Raw genomic sequence first — 22,007 nt, 5'->3', positions numbered from 1 at the left:
TCTTTTTCACATTAAAGTATACATAGAAGTAATAATATTTGGATAGCACCCCGGATTATAAGGATGAGGCCGTTTACTGCTGAGGGCAAATGGCCCCGTGCACAGCTGCTCCAGGCCCTACCTGGGAGCCCTGATACTTTCAAGAATCAATATGTCAGCATACTTATTCCCTCTGTGTCACTCTAGTTAGGAAGTTCTGCCACAGGGATGCTTTATTTAGACATATTTATATTAATAATTTAGAAATGGAACTTGAATGAAATAAAAGATTACATTCTATTATTAGGGTTGGTACATTTGATTTCTCCATAAACTTTGAAGAATATCGTCATTAAAATGAGAGTGCAGATGGTGATGACATTACAGTGCATCTCTCTCTCCATCCATATATATTGTAAATATGTGCATATGTATATATGTGTGTATCTATATATGTACATATATACATTCACATACACACATATACTTATCAAAGACAAATGCAGAAACCATCCCAGTTTTGCCAAATATAATTTTGTATTCATTTTTATAAACAATTAGACACATTTTGGAAATTGTTCATTTTCTCACTTCAGTGACTAACATCCTCACCCCCTTCATCCATGCCATATGGCTTTTTCCTATGTTCCTTTACACGTAGGAGACTACGGAGACAGGGCTAGGCCAGTGGAACAAAAGGCGTGCAATTTTATAAAGAAACGCTCTTTATGAGTTTGTCATATTGACTGATCTCTTTGAGATTCTAATTGATACTCTTTATTAATAAAAAATAGAAATAGTAAGAATAAGAATAACTAATACGCACAGAATGCCAGGTGCCAGTCATTGTGTACAAACATAATTTCATTTCAAGCTCACAACAACACAGAGAAGTAGGTACTGTTATCTCCACTTTAAAGGAAACCTAATTTTAGGACAAAATTTAAATCCTTATCCATTTTTCTCCTGCTAGGACCAAAAAATGAATATACAGTGTAGCAAATTATTTGGGTGGTAAGTGCCTGGAGTTATTCTACATATCCTGTTGTTAGGACTTACAAATATAAAACATGAAATACACAAACACCTCATGCAGAGGTGGTTTTTGGATGAGAGAGTTGGGGGAATCATAGTTTTTTTTTGTTTTTTTTTTGAGGAAGATTAGCTCAGAGCTAACTACTGCCAATCCTCCTCTTTTTGCTGAGGAAGACTGGCCCTGAGCTAACATCCATGCCCATCTTCCTCTACTTTATACGTGGGATGCCTACCACAGCATGGCTTTTGCCAAGCAGTGCCATGTCCACACCCAGGATCCAAACCGGTGAACACTGGGCTGCTGAGAAGCGGAACATGCGCACTTAACTGCTGTGCCACCGGGCCAGCCGTGAAAGCAGGGTTTTAATCAGACATCCTGGGTATTTTGGTCCTTCACAACCCAATTAAACTCTAGCTTTGACTATTTCCATCAATGATATGCAAAGAAACACAGATATGAGTCATTTTCCCTTTTTATAGGATATTTTTCCTTTGACTAAATCAATACCATTAAACAGTCTCAGAATAAGAAAATCCAGGGTCTTGGACCTCCTTGATATTTCTGAAAATTAGTATATTCATGAAAAAATTATTCATACTAAATTCTATTCTGCATGATAGAAACACAGTCTTGACAAAGAACTGTTGCCATGATTTGAGGATTACATTCCTCAAAAAAAATTGGCTAAAACATTCATCTTTATTCTTTTTTGCTTCATTCCATCAACTTAATGAAACCAAGAATGACAAGATACATGGAAAACCTGCATCTCAAGCCATGATTTTATTCCTAAAATCAAATCTATTTTTAACGGCTACTGAGCTCCAGGACTAATTTTTACACAAAATTATGCATTCATGGAAAAACTGTGAATGAATCTAATGCTTGTTAAATGAACATAAGTAAGTGATGGAGTAAACTGCCACCTAGAGTTGAAATTTTAATTCAGTTCAAAATATAATATAAAAGTGATTCTATCAATTTGAGATTTTTTTAATGTCTCATTGTTTACATGTACACAGAAGTCCTTTATGTCTAAAGGTTAATGTCTCTACAGATTTGGGAGTCCTGTCAAAAAAACAGATAATTTTTTTTTTTTTTTTTAAGATTGGCACCTGGGCTAACAGCTGTTGCCAATCTTCCTTTTTTTAAAAATTTTTTTTCTAAAGATTGGCACTTGGGCTAACAACTGTTGCCAATCTTTTTTTTTTTTTTCCTTCTGCTTTATCTCCCCAAACCCCACTGTACACAGTTGTATATCTTAGTTGCAGGTCCTTCTAATTGTGGGATGTGGGACGCCACCTCAACGTGGCCTGACAAGCGGTGCCATGTCCGCGGTGAGGATCCGAACCCTGGGCCGCCGCAGCGGAGCGCACGAACTTAATCACTTGGCCACAGAGCCGGCCCCCAAGGTAATATTTTTATGAGGAAAATACAAGACTACTTAGAATTAAAATATGTTATTAATTGGCTATAGTTACCAAAAATGCATCTTTGGGAAAATATATTTAATATATGTATTAACATATGTAAATACTCCAAAAACAAAATGTCAAATTATTTAGAATGTTTTATGTTATAAATTCCTGGAACAAAAATATATTCAGCCCAACTCTTCCATTCATAACCTATTCGATTTCCCGCTTTACTTATAGCCACAGTGGGGACCAAAGGCTTCTACTGCACACCAGGATCACTGTCAAAATCTGGGTGAACTATTCAGATTTAAATATGACAGTTATTTGTTCTAAGGTCTGGAAAGCTGAGATTTTCACTTCCTTAACTGGGTTGTTCTAAAATCATAGCCTTGTCAGAACCCCTGAAATCAATAGTGTAGCCGTCATAGAACCTAGCCAGCTTAATAAATTTGAACAGCTCATTCTCATCCTAAATTTGCAACTACCCATCAGTGTGAAAAGGATTTCTACATCCTAACCATTCATGTGCAGCATGGATCAAGCTGTAATTGTGTGTATGTGAGTATGGATTTCTGAGTCAAGCAGAGAGTGTCTATGAGAGTTTAGAAGTAAGTTCTATTAACTCTTTGCCTGCATAATTCCTTGATTGTATGTTTATCACCTGACTACCTTCACTTTTCAACCCTGGCCATGTACCTGATTTGTCTTTAAATCTCTTGGTGCATGGAAAACAGATTGTTGACTCTTTTCTGCCTCATATAATGTCCTACTTCTTTGTCCTACTCCACTGCTTCCTCATTCTCATTTTCCCCACCCACTTTCCCAATACAAATTTATTATCCTCATTTTTTCCATGAAATTCTCTTTCAACATTCCTTTCCCCCTCACTTCCATGCTCTTTGTGACCTCCATGGCCCAGTCCCATGAGAGCAAATTTGTATTTAATCCTGTCTACTTCTCATAGCATCCCTCAATCTCCTCTAGGCTTTATCAAGCATCTGCATCTCTTAACAGCTTCTGCTAGGAAGTTCTTACCTTTCCTGCTTCTACAATCAGCCTGAAAGGAGGCAAGATAGATTTCCTCCTCACTCTCTAGACATTTCTGTATTGTTAAACTGCATTCTTTTATTTCTCATTCGTCGACATTTGCACCTTATTCCTTTGGTTCAACTTGCCTACAAGTCCCTATGCATCTTCTCTCCCTTCCACTAAGCCATTTTTGTCTACTTAAGAAGATATCAATCCTCGATTTTCATTGCCCTCTTGGCTTCTACTCCCGTGTCCAACCACAACATTAGTGTCTTGCCATTTATATTGAAATATCTTACAACATGAATTGAACACTCCCTGTGTGAAAGGCATTAATCTATGTGTTTTGCAGTATTTATCGCTTCATGTTTTAAAAAGCTCCATGAACTAGGTATTATTATTGTCCCCACTTTGCAGATAAGGAAACTTATTCAAAAAAAGTTTAAGTAACTTGCCCAAGGGAACACAGGCCGTAAGTAGTAAAACTGGAATTTGAATCCCAAGAGGTTAGGCTCCAGAGTCCACAGACTCAGTCACTAGGTTCTACTGCCTCCAGCCCTCAGCACCTCTCTTAACTTTTCTTCCTAACCACTTCCAATGCACACCAGCCATGAATCTCAAAAGACATTAGAAAACCTAGATTTAGGTCAGCTCACCTCAGACTATGGCAACAAAAAACCACCATGGATTCAGGCAGCACTCAAGTAAATACAAAAATGGTAGACAGGTTTGGAATCAGACCACTGGGATTTGATTCCAGGCTCTACCACCTGTGTGACTTTGTGTGGTTATTTGGCCTTTCAAGTTCCTCTCATGTGAAATGGAAATAAGCATGTGCCCTTAGCTTATGTTATGATTCTAATACAAAGTGCTTTCTTTTTTTCCCCTTTCTACTGCATTCATGTGTCTTGCAATCTAACACTGTCTTTTGGCTGGCTGCTATCTGAACTGATAAAGATCTGGAGCCCCTAGACCCTGTCCCCTCCCCACTTAATTTCTTCTAATTGCTCACTCTTGTAATTTTTGACTCTTGTCAACGTTTGCTAAATGGCAGGCTATTTTTTTAAAAACATAAATCACTAGAATTAATAAGTAAACCACTAGACAACAAAGGATATTTTCTAGAGGAAATAAATGATAAGTGGAAAAACTGTACGTCAATGCAGGATGACTAGAAGAATTTTCATAGCTCTCATATAAAATCATTTTGTTGAGACAGCTGTTTAGTCTACAGAATGGAAAGCTAGGCAAGTATACACATACCTTCTACCATCTGTCAGTATCAGTTAGTATACATGGTGTGTGTATATATATATATATATGTGTGTATATATATAATATGTGTCATAGATTTTTGGGGGTATATTAGATGAAATACAGTAAGTCAAATGCTAACATAGTACCAGGCACAAAGTAAGTGCTCAGTAACTATTAGCTATTGTTTTTATGACTGTCCTGCAATAGTCATTTGACTATTAAAAGCCTAATATTTTATGCAAATTAAAACAATAGGATAGCCCACTTGAGAAGTGGACACAACTTTGCTTTCATAATTGTATCCTTTTAGATTGATGTAATAGATTATACTGCAGTCACCCCTCGGTATCCTCAGGAAATTGGCTCCAGGACCTCCCGCCTCCATACCAAAATCCACAGATACTCAAATCCCTTATATAAAATGGCGTAGTATTTGCATATAAGATACACATACCCTCATACTTTAAGTCATCTCTAGATTACTTATAATATCTAATACAACGTAAATACTACATAAATAGTTGTATTGTTTAGGGAATAATGATAAGAAAAAAAAGCTTGTCTATGTTCAGTACACATGCAACTATCATAGGCCTTTCCTTCCACCATTGGTTGAATTTGTGGATGCAGAACCAAGGATACAGAGGGCCAACTGTACTCACACACAACCAACTGTAATTTACTTGAATTTTGACCTATGTTAACTTTTTTTAATGTTGTACTCTGAATGAGGCTCACAGAATATATCCTATAAGGGGAAAAGTTAAGCAATATCAATATATTGCTTAATCAATATGTAGACCTGATCATTTCCACACACTAATATGTTTGAGGACACTGAAAAAATGCTACAGGAAGGTGCATGTTTTAGGAGTTTAGAAAACAAAAAATATTTTTCTAGGGGATAATTTTCATGTGTATTATTGCCTAATGTCATATTCTAGCATGGGCAAAGAAGAAACTTGGGACTGGTCTGGTCAGTAAAATGGGCCAATGGCAGAGTTTCTGGTTCAGTGTGAAGTCTAGGAAGTGGATCAAATATGGGCAGAAATTTCAGGAGCAGCCATGTGCAAAAAAAATGCATATCCACAATTGTTCCTGAGAAAAAAATGAGAAATCCCCTATGATCTTGATGAAAGCTGAACTGGAAAATAGATGGACAATTAAGTACTGTCAACAAAAGTGATCAGGAAAAAGATGAATTCAGATTCATTTTTCCAGATAATTGCCTTCCAAAATAACAATTTTTATTAATCTGGTCACACATACACAAGTTTTGCTCCAAGTATGGTGGTACCTTAAAAGCATTGTTCTGCCATGAGACCTGCAGGGGAATTGTGGGTGGCATGAAAACATATAGAGAAACAGAGTTCAGAGCCACATGAGTACTTAGGCATACTGCTAGACCCGTGAGCCACTAAGATTATGGAGTGGCCCTGGCCATATTAGTGAAGTCTCTGTGCCTGTGTTTCCTTATCTGTGAGATGGGGAGAGTAATAAACCTATGACATGGAGTTGTTTAGAGAATTTAAAAGGATAATACATGCAAAAGCACTTTGAACAGTTTCAGAACATAATATTTGCTCGTTAGATGTTAGTTGACTAAAATGGCCGTCTGAGTACTTGTTCCCTGGAAGCCCCTTCCAGTGATGGTCACTTTGAAAATTTTCCCATCTTGAAAATTTTCCCATCTGCTGTGGAGTGTTTCAACTTTGTCATGGAATGATCATATCTTTACATTTTGTTTAGCCTGAGACCATTAAAGACATAGCAGTTAGAAAGTCCTTTAGTACTAGTGGAAGGGAACCAACAATTATTTTCTTCTTTACATTTTTCCAGTCTAAAGATTTAAAAAATCCATTGCCTTTATCAACACAGTCCCCAAGGAAATTGTACTGGTCTTCATATTTGAGAAGGGCTTGATATTTTCAAACCAACTTCAAGTATTAATTAAACAACATCCCCATGAAGCAGCTGAGTACCTTCAACTTTTAGAGTAGGTAAACAGGACACAGAGAGGGAAAATAATAATTTGCCTTAGATCATGAACTAGCTCATAATTTGCATTGACTTCCTGTCAGTTAACTAGTCTGTGGTTCAATCTGATAGGCCAACAAACAAAATATCAAAATACTAATTTGTATATTGTTATATTTAGTGAGTCATTGGTGTATCCTAACCTCATGAATCTCAGCTTTGCATCTCGCGTTCCCATTGCCTGAGATGATCTTCCTTCTCTAGCCTCTTTATTTTTCTAGCTAATTTCTACTCGTGTTTTATAACTTAATTCATATGTAACCTCCTCTAAGAAGCCTTCCTTGCTTTGCTATCAGATTTAGAGTTTCCTGTTCATTGTTCATATAACATTCTGGATTCCACAACATATCACTATTATGGCCCTAACTATACTCCATTGTAACAATGGTTTCTCTGAGGAAAAAAAAAATTCTTCTTTGTCTTTATATTCTCTAGTACAACACCTAGCACACAGTTTTTGCTCAGCAAATATTTTTAAATGAAGAATGTATATGTATTAGTTAGGATAGAAGAGGTTATGCCATAATAACAAAGACAGCCTATGTTTATTTCTCACTTAGTAGATATATCCAACACAAATCAGAAGGAGGCTCTCCCTCAATAACTCAAGGACGCAGACTGACAAAACTTCACCATCTTCTGCTGCTAAATTGTCTGAAGCGGGTAGACATCTAGGTTGCCAAGACAGGGGAAGAAAATGCTGTAGGATTGCACACTAGAAATTAAATTCAACTGTAATAGTAATTTCCTTCCAAAAATCATTGGCCAGAACTACTCACATAGCACCTAAGGTAGACAATGTCTTTCTCTGACTTATCCCCTTAATCCCCTGGTCTACGTGTGTTCAAGGGCCAGCATCCTTGACTCTTCTTCAGCAGCCTGCCTTTGAACTACTGGAACTCCTTGGCACAGAGAGTCAGAAGTACTTGGCAGTCACATGGACATACCCTTAAGTGGCTGCTGATTAATAATTGTCTTGTGCAAGAATATGAGCTCATCTCCCCTTTCTCAGCTTAAGGCAACTCAGAGACATCACTTGCCCTCCAGAATTCTCCTGTGGGATCATGCAAATCTCACTTCCTTACCAGTCTCCTTTGAGAACATTTTCTTAATACATCATTTGCATACATATTTTTGTCTTAGAGACTGCATTCAGGGAAGTCAACCTAAGGTACTGCTACCTAAATAAAAGGGGAGCAGAAAAGTGTAATGCACAATGTTTCCAGAAACAGAAGAACTGATACAGGTGAGTACTGTAATGTCTACCACAGCATAATGAAAAACAATTTGGTGATTAAACTAAGAGTTAAATGACATGGGTTTAGCTGTCTAACTCTATCAATAAGCCCTGGACACGAGAAGAGGAAGACAGGATTGCATGGGAAAAGGGTCACTGAGAAGAGTGTCTTCTCTGCTGGGTAAGACGTTGAGGAAGCCAGGGTAGTACTCCAAAGTGCTTGGTTCTAGAAGAAGTCATTATTCATGGGGAGCCAATTGTGTAGTAATAATAGAGATGACAGGCAATACAAGGAGTACATGTCACATCAGGGTATAAACAGTATATACAGGGAAGTGTAAATACTGGAAGAAGTCAATTTGATGACACTCTGGTTCTGGGTCATTATTTCAGAACAGGTCTCAATCAACGACCAGTGGTATGGGGATTAGGGGAAGAGGAAGTGGCGTTTTAGTGGGAAGATGGTAGCAAATTCTCTGCAGGGTCTCTGGGTATTAGAGAAGCAGGCTAGAGGATCTACTCTTAGTGCAGTGCCAGGTAGGGAAACAGGCAGAATCCCAGTTGTATGAAGTAAGTAACGCTGTGAGGGATAGAGTCAGGCTGCACCGGGTGGAGACACATCTGCCCAGGGTGCACAGACACTCCAGGACACTGGTCCTGTAGTTGCAGGATTTAACCCAGACCCCTCTGGCTGATTTTCCCTGCTCTGGTGAGGCTAGGCTCAACCTCCCATTGAGTAGAGATTCCTTCAGCAATAAAGGCTGAAGTCAAATATTTTCTATTAATCCTTCTGGATTGTAAGTCATAGTTAGAAAGGCTTTCCATAGACCTATGTCTTAAATGAATTTACCTATGTTTTCTTCTAATACTTATATGATTTAATATTTTACATTTAGATACCTGCTGCATTCATAATTTTCTCTTTGTATGGGTGAGATATGCGTCTAATTTTGTCTTTTTCCAAAATTTTATCTAATATTCTAATACAATTTTTTACAGCCCATCATTTCACCTAGTCCTTTAAACTACCACGTTTATCATTTACTAAATTCCATCTGGAGCTGGCTCTATTTCTGGACTTGGTATTCATTCCAATGATCTCTCTATTCATGCATCTGCTCCTTCCTTTTTAAATTATAGAGGCTTTATAGTGTGTTTATATCACAATAGGGCTAGTCTTCGCTCATTATATTTTCCTTATTTAGAGTTTCCCTCGCTTTCTTGCGTGTTTATTTTTCCATATGAACTTTAGAATCAGCCTATCTTTATCAAAAAGCAAACAAACAAAAACTTCAGGGTATTTTTATTGGGATCATATTAAATTTACCTGCTAATGGAGAGAATTTACATTTTTATGATATTGCGTTGTCCTATCCAAAAACAAGAGATGTTGTTCCCTTTTTTCAGGTCTACTTTCTGAATTTAAGTATTTTCCAGTTTTCCTTATATAGGTTTAGTACAGTTTTTAAGACTATTTCTAAGCATTTATCTTTTTCATATTATTATCAATATTTTTTCTTCAATTATATGTTTTAAGTAGTTATTTTTCTATCTGTGAAAGCTATTGATTTTTGTATGTTAATTTAATATTTGCTACCTTATTTTTTTTTCTTATTTGTGTTAGTCTTAGCGTTGATTCTCTTCTGTGTTCTAGGTATACCAACACATCATATGTCATCAGATATGATTTGACTCCTTCTTTTTAAATTCTTATACTTCTGCTTATTTTCTCTTGTATAATTGAATTGGCTAATACCTCCAGTCTAAGTCTAATGGAGTGGAGCTTGCCTTGTTCCTGACTTTGGTGAGAACGTCTTTAGTGGTTCTCTCTATAGTTATCATATTATGGAAAGATATATCAATTTATAGAGATTTTTAAACATATCTAAGCCCATGCATGAATGGGGCCTGAGCACCTGTTTTATAAAAAGCTTCAAATGTGATTCTTATATGATATCTCACTTGAGAATATGCTCTGCAACAATATAAGGTATAAGTAAGTAAATTAATCATTTGCACAAACATTTGAGTCACATTTTGTGTAGGACCTGTGGATACTAAGACTTCTTTCCTTCAAGGAGCTTAATTTAGTAGAGGAGAAAGACCTACACACCAATGATTGCATACAATATAATTATTACACTGTAAGAAATGTTTCATCACTAGCATCTTTGCCGAAAGTTGTCTTTGTCTAGAGAGTTCATAAAATATTTACTCTTAAGTTTTACAAAATTGCATCCTATAATAGTATCTATTAATCTCTGATTTTTAAAATAATTCAAAATTAGCCTTCATCAACAGCAACTGACTGAAAAAATTATGGTGTCCTACAGAAATTCTAAATTTCCTTCCCTTCACCCTGTGTGTTACTTTCAAACTGCAGCTGTATGATTATGGCAAACAATCTAACTCATTGGTCAATTCCTGGTGTTTTCATAATTATTTATCATCAAAGACCAATCAGTTGTCTATTAAAGTTATGCAAATACACATTTTTGAAAGCAAAGGAATTCTCTCACTTTCATTAAACGGTTTACACGAATATATATTTTAAGATTTTATTTTTCCTTTTTCTCCCCAAAGCCCCCTGGTACATAGTTGTATATTTTAGTTGTGGATCCTTCTAGTAGTGCTATGTGGGACGCTGCCTCAGCATGGGTTGATGAGCAGTGCCATGTCCGCACCCAGGATTCGAACCAGCGAAACCCTGGGCTGCTGAAGCAGAGGGCGTGAACTTAAGCACCCGGACACAGGGTGGGCCCCCTACACTAATGCTTTAAATATTCTGTACCTATCCCAAACCAACTCTGAGACCCATATTTTTCCTTTCAGTGCCTATTGGTTTCATTCTTTTTGATTTCTCAGCTACTTTCAAATTTGGTGGTGGGTAGAAAAGATGGTCCTAATGCTTAGGGCGGTGGGTAAGAGTAGAACTTCTGGAAAAAGAAAAGATGGAATTTTAAACCTAAAATGGGCTGTCGAATTTTTTAAATTAAACATATTGGGGTAAACTTTTGGCCTCCTATGTACTTCAGCTTGAACTGGTGCAACATTTGGATGTCTTTCCCCCTCTTGTAGGCTGTCTCTTTGGTTGGGAGGTACTCATGACTCAGAAAAGAGAGAGAGATCAGGCTATGGTATGAGGAGAGTAAGCACAAAGGTTGCTGCTTATGACTAATTCTAGATGCTGTGTTTTAGGAGAGGCTAATAAAGAGGATTTTAAGATTTTTTTTCTAGCTTACTAAGCCCTGTTCATTAAAATAAAACAGGAGTGAGGGGCCTCATACAGAGGCTCTTTCCAGAAACAAAGGTTATTAATTTGGCTAGGCTGTTGTCTTGCAGAAACAAGCTTGCAAACGAGAAATAGGTATAAGAAGAAACCCAGTAGAGGACAATCCACTAGGCGTTTAGCAGAAATCCTCTCAGCTATGAAAGATGTCCCATTATTTGCCCTTCTTTTGGAAATGTCTATAGTAATGGCATCATTCATTGATTTTTGCCACTTATCAGCTTTTGCTATGTGGGGGGAAAACTTTCACAGATATCTAAGTGACTTGTATAAAATAGAAAATGGTATTTGATCATTACTCTTCTGAAATATTAACTTTCTAAATGTTTGGAACGCTGTTCATAATTTCCTTTTTGACAGTTTCTCTACACTTCATGGGGTAAGTGTATTAAGCATATCAATGAACTGTGTATATCATCTGCTTGTAATTTTCCCCCTGACAGTATAAAGGTGAAAATATCCTAACTCTTTATCAGCGATATGTGTGGGTGAGTGTGTAGTGTTTTATATACTCCTTAGCCTCTTTTTTTTTTTTTTTAAAGATTGGGACCTGTGCTAACATCTGTTGCCAATTCTTTTTTTTCCTTCTTTCTCCCAAAGTCCCCCAGTACATAGCTATACACTCTAGTTGTAGGTCCTTCTGGTGGGCTATGTGGGACGCTGCCTCAGCATGGCCTGATGAGCAGTGCCGTGTCCGCACCCAGGATCCAAACCAGCGAAACCCTGGGCCACTGAAGCGGAGGGCACAAACTTCTTAACCACTTGGCCACGGGGCTGGCCCAGGCCCTACTCCTTAGCATCTTTACAATCTTTGGTGTGAGGAGTTGCCATATTGATCTGTTGGTTATTCATTTTGCTTTTTCAGACTCCAACTGCACGTCACGTAGAATAAGGACTCAAATAGGTGCCAAGCTCAGTTTTACAGTATTTTGTTTAGTTGGGGATAAGTTACTACTTTCGACATCAGGGTAAGTCATCTTGTGGAAGACATGAATAATATCAATAAGTAGATGATGAAGAATAACAATTCACGTATTTCTTGTCCCAAACCAGATTTCTTTGCATCCAACCTTTTCCTCTTGGAGCTGAACACCTAGAGTCATGAGAATTTGCACTTCTATTATAATGAACTATCATGAAAATCCGAGTTCTGTGGTCAGGAACATCCAGGGGTCAATTTCCTAATCTTATCGTACCCAAAACATTTCTTTTGGCTATATAGTAAAGGATAGCAAAATGTGATTTCTGCTTGGTGATCAGGGCCTTCATAGCTTTCTGTGAAATGCTTATCTATCAATATGTTTGTACACGTTTGGATTAACATTATAGCCGACAGCATAAGAAGTATTTGTGAAGAAAAATTACAGATTCCAAGAACGTGAGCTAGTCTTAAAGGTAAGACTAGTTTAAAGACCCATTATTTACGTATATTCTACTACAGCTTTAGCACTGAAGATAGAATTTCTTTCTATGCATCTCATTCTCAAATGGTAACTTAATGGTTTATACAATTTAGACAAGCAACACAATTTCAACTAAGAATAAAATTTAACTGTAATAAATTTTTCCTTAAAATGGCCTAATTTGATAGCTTTAGTGTCTAAGGGCTCTTTATTAGATTTACCAATTAACCTGATATCTTAGTTTAGTTGTCTTCAGTATAAGCCTTAAACATTGTTTATTCACTTTAGCCTTGACAGGGTATTTATAAGGTTGTCTATTGGCTCTGATGACAAAGGTTTTCATTTTTTAGAAATATAAATGTACTACATTTTAATTTTTAAACCAAATTTATTTTCAAAGAAATTTTGACTATATTACTTTATTGTGTCCATTATATTTTAAATGAGACTTAAATAATTTCTTTTTAGAGCAATAGGTACAATCAACCAAAACTCTTACAAAGGCCAACAAAATACTGCTTCAGTTAGGTGACTGGGACCTGCACAGCTTTCTGTGTCATGCTTATCCAAGCAATAAATTACTTTTTTAGACAAAAAACCATCCTCTGAAATTGCTTTAGCTTTTTCTGAAGTAAAGGTATTGAGCACATAGTCTTGGGAACACTGTATTTTGCTTTTTATCAAATACAATTATTTTCCACTTGATAGCTAGCATCACAAGAGAATAAGATGGGTTTCTTATATTTTACTGTTTTCTTATCCATACTGAGTCCAGTTTTAATTTTCCCCAACAAAGATTCTTCCTGTCCTATAGCTTAATTTCATTGGCTTCTTAACCCAGATGTCCTTTTGAAAGTAATCTTTAAACACATGAGCTATATTTATCAAATTTGAATTTAATGCCTGATATTATTTCCTTGAAAGTTATTTCTAAAGATAGATAAAAGTCATTTTTAAAAGTTTTGAGGGCCAGCCCCAGTGGCCTACTGGTTAGGTTCACTGCATTCTGCTTTGAAGCCTGGGTTCAGTTCCCAGACATGGACCTATGCCACTTTGTTAGCAGCCATGCTGTGCTGGCGGCCCACATACTGAAAAACAGAGAAAGATTGGCACAGATGTTATCTCTGGGCTAATCTTATTCAGCAAAAAGGAAAAAGTTTTGATAGAATATAAATACTGGCTTCTTATTAGATGTTCATCTTCCTTGAAGTTTCATAAATCTCGTTAACAACAAGTGCTTCCCATTTTAGTCTCTCTTGAGAAATATGCTAACAATATCACACATATACAAATAAGCTAGTGTATGAAGAAAGTAACAACTAAGAAGGAATTAAATGAAAATTAAGTGCCTTTGGGATTTAAAACTCTTCACAATCTAGGTTAAAAACATCAGGCAAAGACACATGCAAATTCATACTCAAGTGATTATAACCACTTCTAGGTTGGTGTGGTATATGCCTGGGCAAATTCTGACACAGAAAGCTATTTGTTAGTTTATTTTGATTCACATTAACTTAAGTCAGCTTTTGTAGGTTTATAGGTCTTTTTGAAAATCTGAGGGAAGCTATAAACGCTATTCCCAGGGGATAAAAATGCACTTAAACACAAATACACAAAATCTTGCATTTAATTTCAGGCAGTTTGCAGACTCGCTGAAGCCTGTCCATTAACTACATGGGAATTTGTATCATTCCAGGACATATTGCAAGGAAGAGAAAACCAGTTTATATTATCTTAAGGCAAAGATAAATGTACTGGTCCATATAGCTGGGAAGAAATTGAAATAACTCACAGAAATGAAGAAATGGCTATAGGAAGCAATGCCTATAGGAAGAACCAGATCTGGGAACTCAACATCACCAGGAAATATCCTATCTGCTGCTCATTTCTGCTTGTCTCTAATTCTCTTGGCATATTAATCTTATTTTCTCCTGCTGCAGACATGCCTCCTTCATGTGGTGGAGAACATACTGGCCAGAAGATCCTGCTTAGCAGCCCCAAGAAAAACAGCATTCCTGAGCATCCAGTTATCAAAACCAGAGAAGCACTTTATCTCTGCTTAGGTCACTTGTCAATCCACTAATCACTTTTTCTCAGATTAATCAAGTCCAAGTTCTATGGCCACCTCTGTGGCAAGGGATGCAGAGTCTGTAACTAGAAAAAAGAGCATGAATCACCTTAAACACTATAACCAATATTAAGTCCTAAGGGTCCCTGCATTAAGAATCTAAGTCTATAGAGATAAGGGCTAAAGAATTGCCTTGCTCGGTCTTTAGCTGAGAACTATTTCAAGTCATAACCAATCAAATTTGAAACTGGAGGAGAAGGGAATAACCTGACAACCAATGGGTAAGATGAGGCTGTGTGAAGGCAGTCAGAGGGCATTAGTGCCAGACAGTGGTGAGCTGGTAAACTGATTCTCTGTTTAAATAAATGTAAATGTATAAAATAAATTCGATAAAAATGTATGCCTATTTTTCTAGATGCATATAAATTTATTATATAGTTTACTAATATAAAGAATGAGTAGTATACAATTTACTAAAAATGATACAGTGTTCGATATTTTTATTATTTGCATATAGCCAATTGATTCTCTTCTAACGCTTTTGCTGATTTTTGCTGAACTCCTGTATCCTGGCTAGACTACGGTTGTCAAACAAGTGCTTGCTGGACATGAATGTTGGTTGGTATTTTCTTTTTTGTTAACAAGTTAGATGTCAGAACTTCATTCATTTGTCATTGGTGTGAGCAACTTCTTTGCTGAATTGGATAATAGTCTTCGAATACTGGAAGGACGGTTCCTCAATTTTTTGTGTGTTATTCACCATGTAACAGCTGGTCGTGACACCTTGTAAGTTTATTATGCATCATTAACGTGTTCTTGATCACTTCCTTAACTATAGAAAATCAACACAACAATAATTCAAGCCTTGATTTGTAATATTTGCTGATTTCCGTGGTGTAAATACTCCCACTGTAGTCGGTTTTAAGCTACCAGTAGGACGTCATTGAACAAAGAATTTGGAAAAGATGTGAACTACTACACTATTCTATAGTATTTTCACCATACAATAAATAACCTCAAAACCATAGATAATAGCAAAAAGTAGTAAACTAATTAGGAGGTTAAGATTTTTGAGTACTTATTACCTTTATTTTATATACAATTTATTTAATTATAAGCCTATATACTTTAATTTTTAATAATGACTATATCTAAAAATTGGCTAGTAAAATTCCAAGAATTTTGACAATTGCCCCTAGCTCATGAGTTAGTCTGAACCAGCTTCAGCACACCACTAGTGATGGTTTGCATGATTCCTATGAAGAAAAGGGTAGTTAGGAAATAATAACTTGAAGTTATTGTAAAATAGATAGGTGATGTGAAATCAAGATTCCATCATGGCATCACTATCATTTATCTAAAACAATATACTCAATAAATGTAGCTAGGTGGATATCTTGTATTAGATACACTCAAATTTGAATGGCTTTACTTTATAGTTTGACAAGTTTTAGATTATTCACCATTTTGGATTTTTCAATCCATTTTCTCTTTTGTTAGAGCAAGTGAATGAGAGCTAAATTTATCACATTTACAAAAAGTGTAATTTCCATAAGCTTTACATTTTAGTTAGAAAAGGAAGCAAAAGTAGACTCTCTGAAAGCCTTTTCCACTCCTTCACTGATGTGTGTGATTAAAATCTGACTGCCGTTTCTTCACATTATAAACTCTATCAGAATCTTTCACACTCTAATGATCTTCTAAAAAACTATACTAGACAAAGTGGGACAATGAACACTAGGAATATGCTGTTTATCTCAGATATTCTGCTATCTTTCAGTGAATAAGATTTGGCTAAGAAATAGGAATAAAAGAAAATAACAGTGAGAAACACTTTTGATATTTTACTTTTACGTATTTAGTGTTGAATACAGAAGTGTTTACTTGTTGGCTTTCTGGCAACTCAAACTCTTATGTGCTTTAGGTAATAAAATAGATAAGTGAGAGCAATTGCTGAACAAATTAAGTTGAAAACTGGATAGTAATTGTGTCATCTAGTAATTGTTTTGTCTCCGATGTTGAGTGCAGACTTATTGCTTTTAAATGTTATGCAGTTGTAAAAACCTACTAGTTTTCTCAGTATTTGTTTTAAATTTTAGTGTCTTTATTTCTTAAGATAAGCAAAGGAAAGAAAAACATACAATTATGTGAGATATAGTATACCAAACATATTTGTAATGAAATGGTTAAAAAGAAAAGGGATAATGAATGAGACCAATAAATACAGGAAAGATAATCTGGAGTTTAGGACAAAAATCATCAGAAATTACTGAATATAAATTTACATTAGCAGCCTGCGATGACAAAAATGGAAGACTCTGTAATCAACTCTGGACTTAACTCCTCAGAAATGTCCATGTGCTGCAGCAAAACAGGCCTGCTGATGAAGTGAGTGCACGATTTGTACTTTGTGGTTTGTTCTTTCTGGTGGTGACAGGTCACAGGGTCATCCCTTTCTGCTCTAATGGTGCTCAGAGGCAGCCTATGACCATGGTCATGAAGGGATCAGCCTAAGGAGAAAGAGGAAGAGTTGATTAATGATATAGATTTACCATTGTCAGAAGCAGATGAGGAGAGGGAGATGCAATTGGTCTAGAAAAACAGAAAAGCATAGGCCTCTGAAGGAGAAAAGTGAAGGAGAACAGAACTCACACAGCTCAAGTCTGGCAACTCACTTGGAAAGGGAGGCGAAATGAAAGAAATAGACCAGATATCCTCTGGTTACAGTATAGGTGTGGCATGTAGCAGAGGTCAATAGATGTGAGGCAGACATATGAAAATCAGATTGATGTCAATGATGAAGAGGCCTCAAATGGGCTCTGTGAGATTAGCTGAATGTATAATGCGTGTCAATCAATGAGAAAAATGCAAAAAATACAAGAGCTTAGCATTTTACAATCAGGGGAGGTAAAGTACATTTACATTACAGTAGAAAACTACCTTTAGATTTTGACAAATTACCAGAAGAAATCAGATAAAACTCTATTGGGCTCATACTCTAGTCTCTTCTTACATAAGAGGGGGGAAAAGTGTGTAAACTAAAAAAACAAGGCCTCATTATATAAATGATAGTTTATTTCAAGAGATCCTCGTGAGATCTGGACTGTAAAAAGCAGGAAATGCTTGGGAAAAAGTTTTTAACGGCCATTTAAAGGGTATATTAACTCCTATGTCTGAGGATGAGCTTGCAAGGTACAGTAGAAAAACAATGTTTCAAATCAGAAAAGTCTAGACTCAAACTGATTTTCTATTTATTAGCAGAGGACTCTTAGGCAAATTAACCTTCCGAGGCTTACTTTCCTCATTTTAAAAAAGGGGCTAGCAATACCTAGCACGAGGTTTAAAGGTAACAAGGTATATAATGAACCAGCACAGAGAAGGTATTTAAGAAACATTAGTTCCCTTGTTCCCAAGTGAACTGTTCAGTGTGGGAGACTCTCCATCAGAAGTGAGGAACACCTGTAAGACATCCCTGGGGCAAAACCTGCCCCACAGTCCAGGTGACCAGAAAGTTGTTCTTTGATGCAGTTCCTAGGCCAAATACCTGACTGCATTCCCTCTTTAGTTCCCAATGGCCACATCCTTGGATAGTGGCAATTAGACCTCTCTGGCAAGGATCTCAGGATTTTCAGAGCAACTGGTCCTTGATCCTGGTTCAGGCCTATCTTTTATTCACTCTTTTTCTTATTCCATTAACTTCTCTGGTTTTCTTTTCTGAGTAGACTGGATAAAACAGGGTCTTCAGCCTGCCACCTTCCCCCAGAAATTTATTTTAGCATCTTTAGGTGCTTTGCGTGTGTGTGTGTGTGTTTGTCTCATCTATAACACTAAGGCCATGACTTATTTATGTTGTTCTCCTTAAAAAACTGAGTAACTATTGAAGATCTACTTAAGTAATATCACTTAAAATAGTCCTCTCATTCTGGGAGGGGGGTGAGGGGGATGAGGATTTCTCAGGTTAGATTCTTTTCATTCTTAGTAAGTAGGGTTAGAGAATGTTTTACTCAGAGTGTGTATTGTTAGCTGTAGTAACAACACACAATAGTAAAAGGATTTGTCAGTCACGCAAAGTACAAAGATTTATTTTTTCATCTAGTGTTCTCCTGTATAGTTCCTTCCATCTTGAGTCTATTATCTCAACCAGTAGCATCCAAGGTCACCTTGGAAGGCAGGGGGGGTGCGGAGAGAGAGGAGGATTGCTACATTCCATCGATTTGGGCTAGTCACACGATCCCACCTAGATAGGCAAGATTTGTAATCTCCCTCAATGCCCAGGAGGGAAATGAAATGACTAGGTCAACACAATATCATCATGCCACAGAATGATTTAGAGAGATATTATGAAATATTCCCTCTTTCCCGAAAGCCAATAGCTCATAGAGTAACAGCTTACTTCTAAAGACAAAAATAAAATTTGGAAGACAGAAACTCAATTACATTTTCACAGCATAGAGTTTCATTGTAACTAAAACTTCTGGCATAGCCATAAAGTATAAATTTGATGAATTATCCAGACACACAGCTTCAAACAAAGTACAACTTGTTTAAGAAATCAAAAGTCTTTCACAGAGTACTACTACAACACAATTGAGACGGTGATAATAAGAGAACTTAATTTCAAGTTAACAAAATTACATTACAAAATAATTCTGTAATTCTTATCTTAAGTTTAGGATAGCCAGAATGGCCATTTTTCATGCAGTTTTAAGCATACTCTATACCAAAGTAACATTTTGCACAGATTTGCTTGTCTGTGATATTTCCCCCATCAGTTTCCTACTCTACCACAGTGCAAACAATAATATATAAAGATGAAGACCAAGATGGCTTGTATTTTAATTATATGATCCTAACATTTGAAAGGAAGGCCAGATCTCATCTATTTCTCCCCCTCCACCACCAATTTTTTTGAGGCTAAATTATAGTAAGCAAAAATGTAAAGATAATGAACATCCTCTTTGTACCTTCTAACCACTAGCAGTTGAGTGGTAATAGATGTTTCAACATGAATTCTATAACCCTGTGATCTTTAAAATTTGAATAGTTAGCTCATAAGGTTTAGTGAATAAAATAATGTGTAAACAAATAAGCAAATTCCATGATTCTATTAAAGGATTCTATGGTAAATAGTCAATCGTATGCCTTTACCCAGAAGGAAGAAAGCTCACTTACAGAAACACAGTTAAAAAAAATGGATTCCTTCATTCATCCTTCTGCCACTCCTACCAATAAAAACAAACATGTCCCATTCAAAGCAGAACATTTAGCTCTCTGTTAGCAACAGAAAGAACACTTCCCCAGCAACAGGAAAACCCAAAAAGGACATCCATTTTTTTTAAAAAATGTGAAGCCCTCAGCATTTTGCTGATTTGGTGAACAAGATAAAACTGATCCATCCAAATTTGGTGAATGTCCTATAGTTTTTACACGCCTTTTATCTGATTATTTGCTTTGTTTTTTATACACCAGACCTTGTCATTTCTGCTGATTTCTCTGTTCATGGATATTTACACACATGGCTGCTATAAGATAGGACGTGTCTCATTTTAAGTGGAAAGGTGATAATTCAAGGAGTTCATTACCATACACAAAACAGTTCACAGCAGAGTGTGCCTCTGTTTGGTGGCAAGGTTTTTGAAAAAGGTGATGATGAATATGCTTGTTGAAGGAAAGTGATAGGAAAATAAACTGCAGCTTACTTGCTATTTTAAGTTCCACCGTTTTAAAGTGGAAAGAAACCTTAAAGAGCAGTTGATCTTGAGGCACAGGGCATTGCCCAAGGCTTCAAATAACAATTGACTATTAATGTATAGTATACTAGTGTTAATCTTATTACATGTTTCAACTTCCTAACTTTACAGAAAAAGACAATGAAGCTCAACAAATGATGAATTTTCACTTCCAAGGTTTAATTCTATTTAATAGCAAAGACAGGATCACAATGCAAATATTCTCAGGCTCCTATTCTTTTCATTCTACAGCCAATATTACAGGGCATATGCCTAATATTTCTTCCATTCAATCGTATGTACATCTATTACAAATAGTTTAAAATTTAAAATTTTTATTGGAAACAGAAAGATCACCATATATGCAAAGGTGAAGGCAAGTCAAATTAACTTTGTGCCAATTAATGTAATATATTACCATTTAAAAACAATAGTGATTCTTAGAATAATCTTATTTTTTAACTTTAGTTGTTAAGCTAGTAAAGTAGGAAGCAATATAATAGCAGTTTTTGATTTCACCCTTACTCTGTAAAAATGGAAGTAGCTGAGGTAAGCCTTAAATTAGGTTCTGTCTCTGAGTACTGATTCCTTTTCTCATTTCCTCCTTTGGCTGATGGTAAAAATAGGAGATCAAAGGCCAACCACAATACTTATGATTCATGTAATTTGGGGACAAGATCACTGAAAAATTTTAGTTTTTAAAGTTATCTGATTTAATATACTTGAAGACACAGTATATACACACATAACTCTGAATTATGTAACTATACAGGACATATATACACATACATATCTGCACATATTTAATTTTTTCATTAAATATTGATTCTACTACTAGTTGTTTAAACTTGGGCAAAAAAAATAATGCCCTAGGCCTCAGTTTTCTCATTTGTAAAATGAAAATAATAATTCCTATCTTAAAGGATTATTGTGGAGCACTTAGGACAGAGCCTGGCACACGATAAGAACTAAATGTTAGGTATTATAGAGAATTATGTATCTACATATCTAATAAATTATATATGTATATGTATATTTTTATTGATATCTCTATCTATATCCAAGTCAAGGTTTTTATATAAAATCATTAGTTGTTTGGGTCTATGATGAAAATGCAAAAGTAATTTCACTATGCATTTCCCTTTTCCTTTATGCTTTAGGGCTGTGGAACAATTCTGTATGATATAGCATTATGCATCTGTCAAAAGTCAGCACAAAGAGCGAGACTTAATGTATGCAAATTAAAAAAGTCAAATAATTTAGGAGGTTAGGAGAATCTCAAGAAAGAAGGTACAGTGCAACAAGAGAATCTAACTGTATTACAAGTGTATGAAATAACCTCACCGAAGGTGGTGGGGGAAAAGGTGCTGAACCAAGCAACTTCGGAAATGATTGAAGTTTGTAAGACTAAAGACAAAAGGAACAGTGTCTAGACACTGTACTCTAGTTGATAAAGTTGTTCCTCAAGGGGGTATGGGTTAACAATTCTGATACTGTTATATGTTTATATTGAAATTGAACAATT

General features: G+C 36.1%; 1 long non-coding RNA gene across 2 annotated transcripts in view; it reads left to right on the top strand.

Annotated features, from left to right (window-relative positions):
* LOC139045308 (uncharacterized) overlaps positions 1-3,345 on the top strand; it is an 88,864-nt gene extending 85,519 nt beyond the window's left edge. For both annotated transcript variants that reach the window (XR_011503391.1, XR_011503390.1), the window contains one exon: positions 2,281-3,345. This is a non-coding gene — a long non-coding RNA (uncharacterized lncRNA). The remainder of the gene's footprint in view (positions 1-2,280) is intronic.
* The last annotated feature ends 18,662 nt before the right edge of the window (positions 3,346-22,007 follow it).

Source organism: Equus asinus, chromosome 1 (assembly GCF_041296235.1).
Source record: "Equus asinus isolate D_3611 breed Donkey chromosome 1, EquAss-T2T_v2, whole genome shotgun sequence".
Lineage (NCBI taxonomy): Eukaryota > Metazoa > Chordata > Mammalia > Perissodactyla > Equidae > Equus > Equus asinus.
The sequence above is the reverse complement of the archived record's forward strand: the minus strand, read 5'-3'. Positions and strand labels throughout refer to the sequence as shown.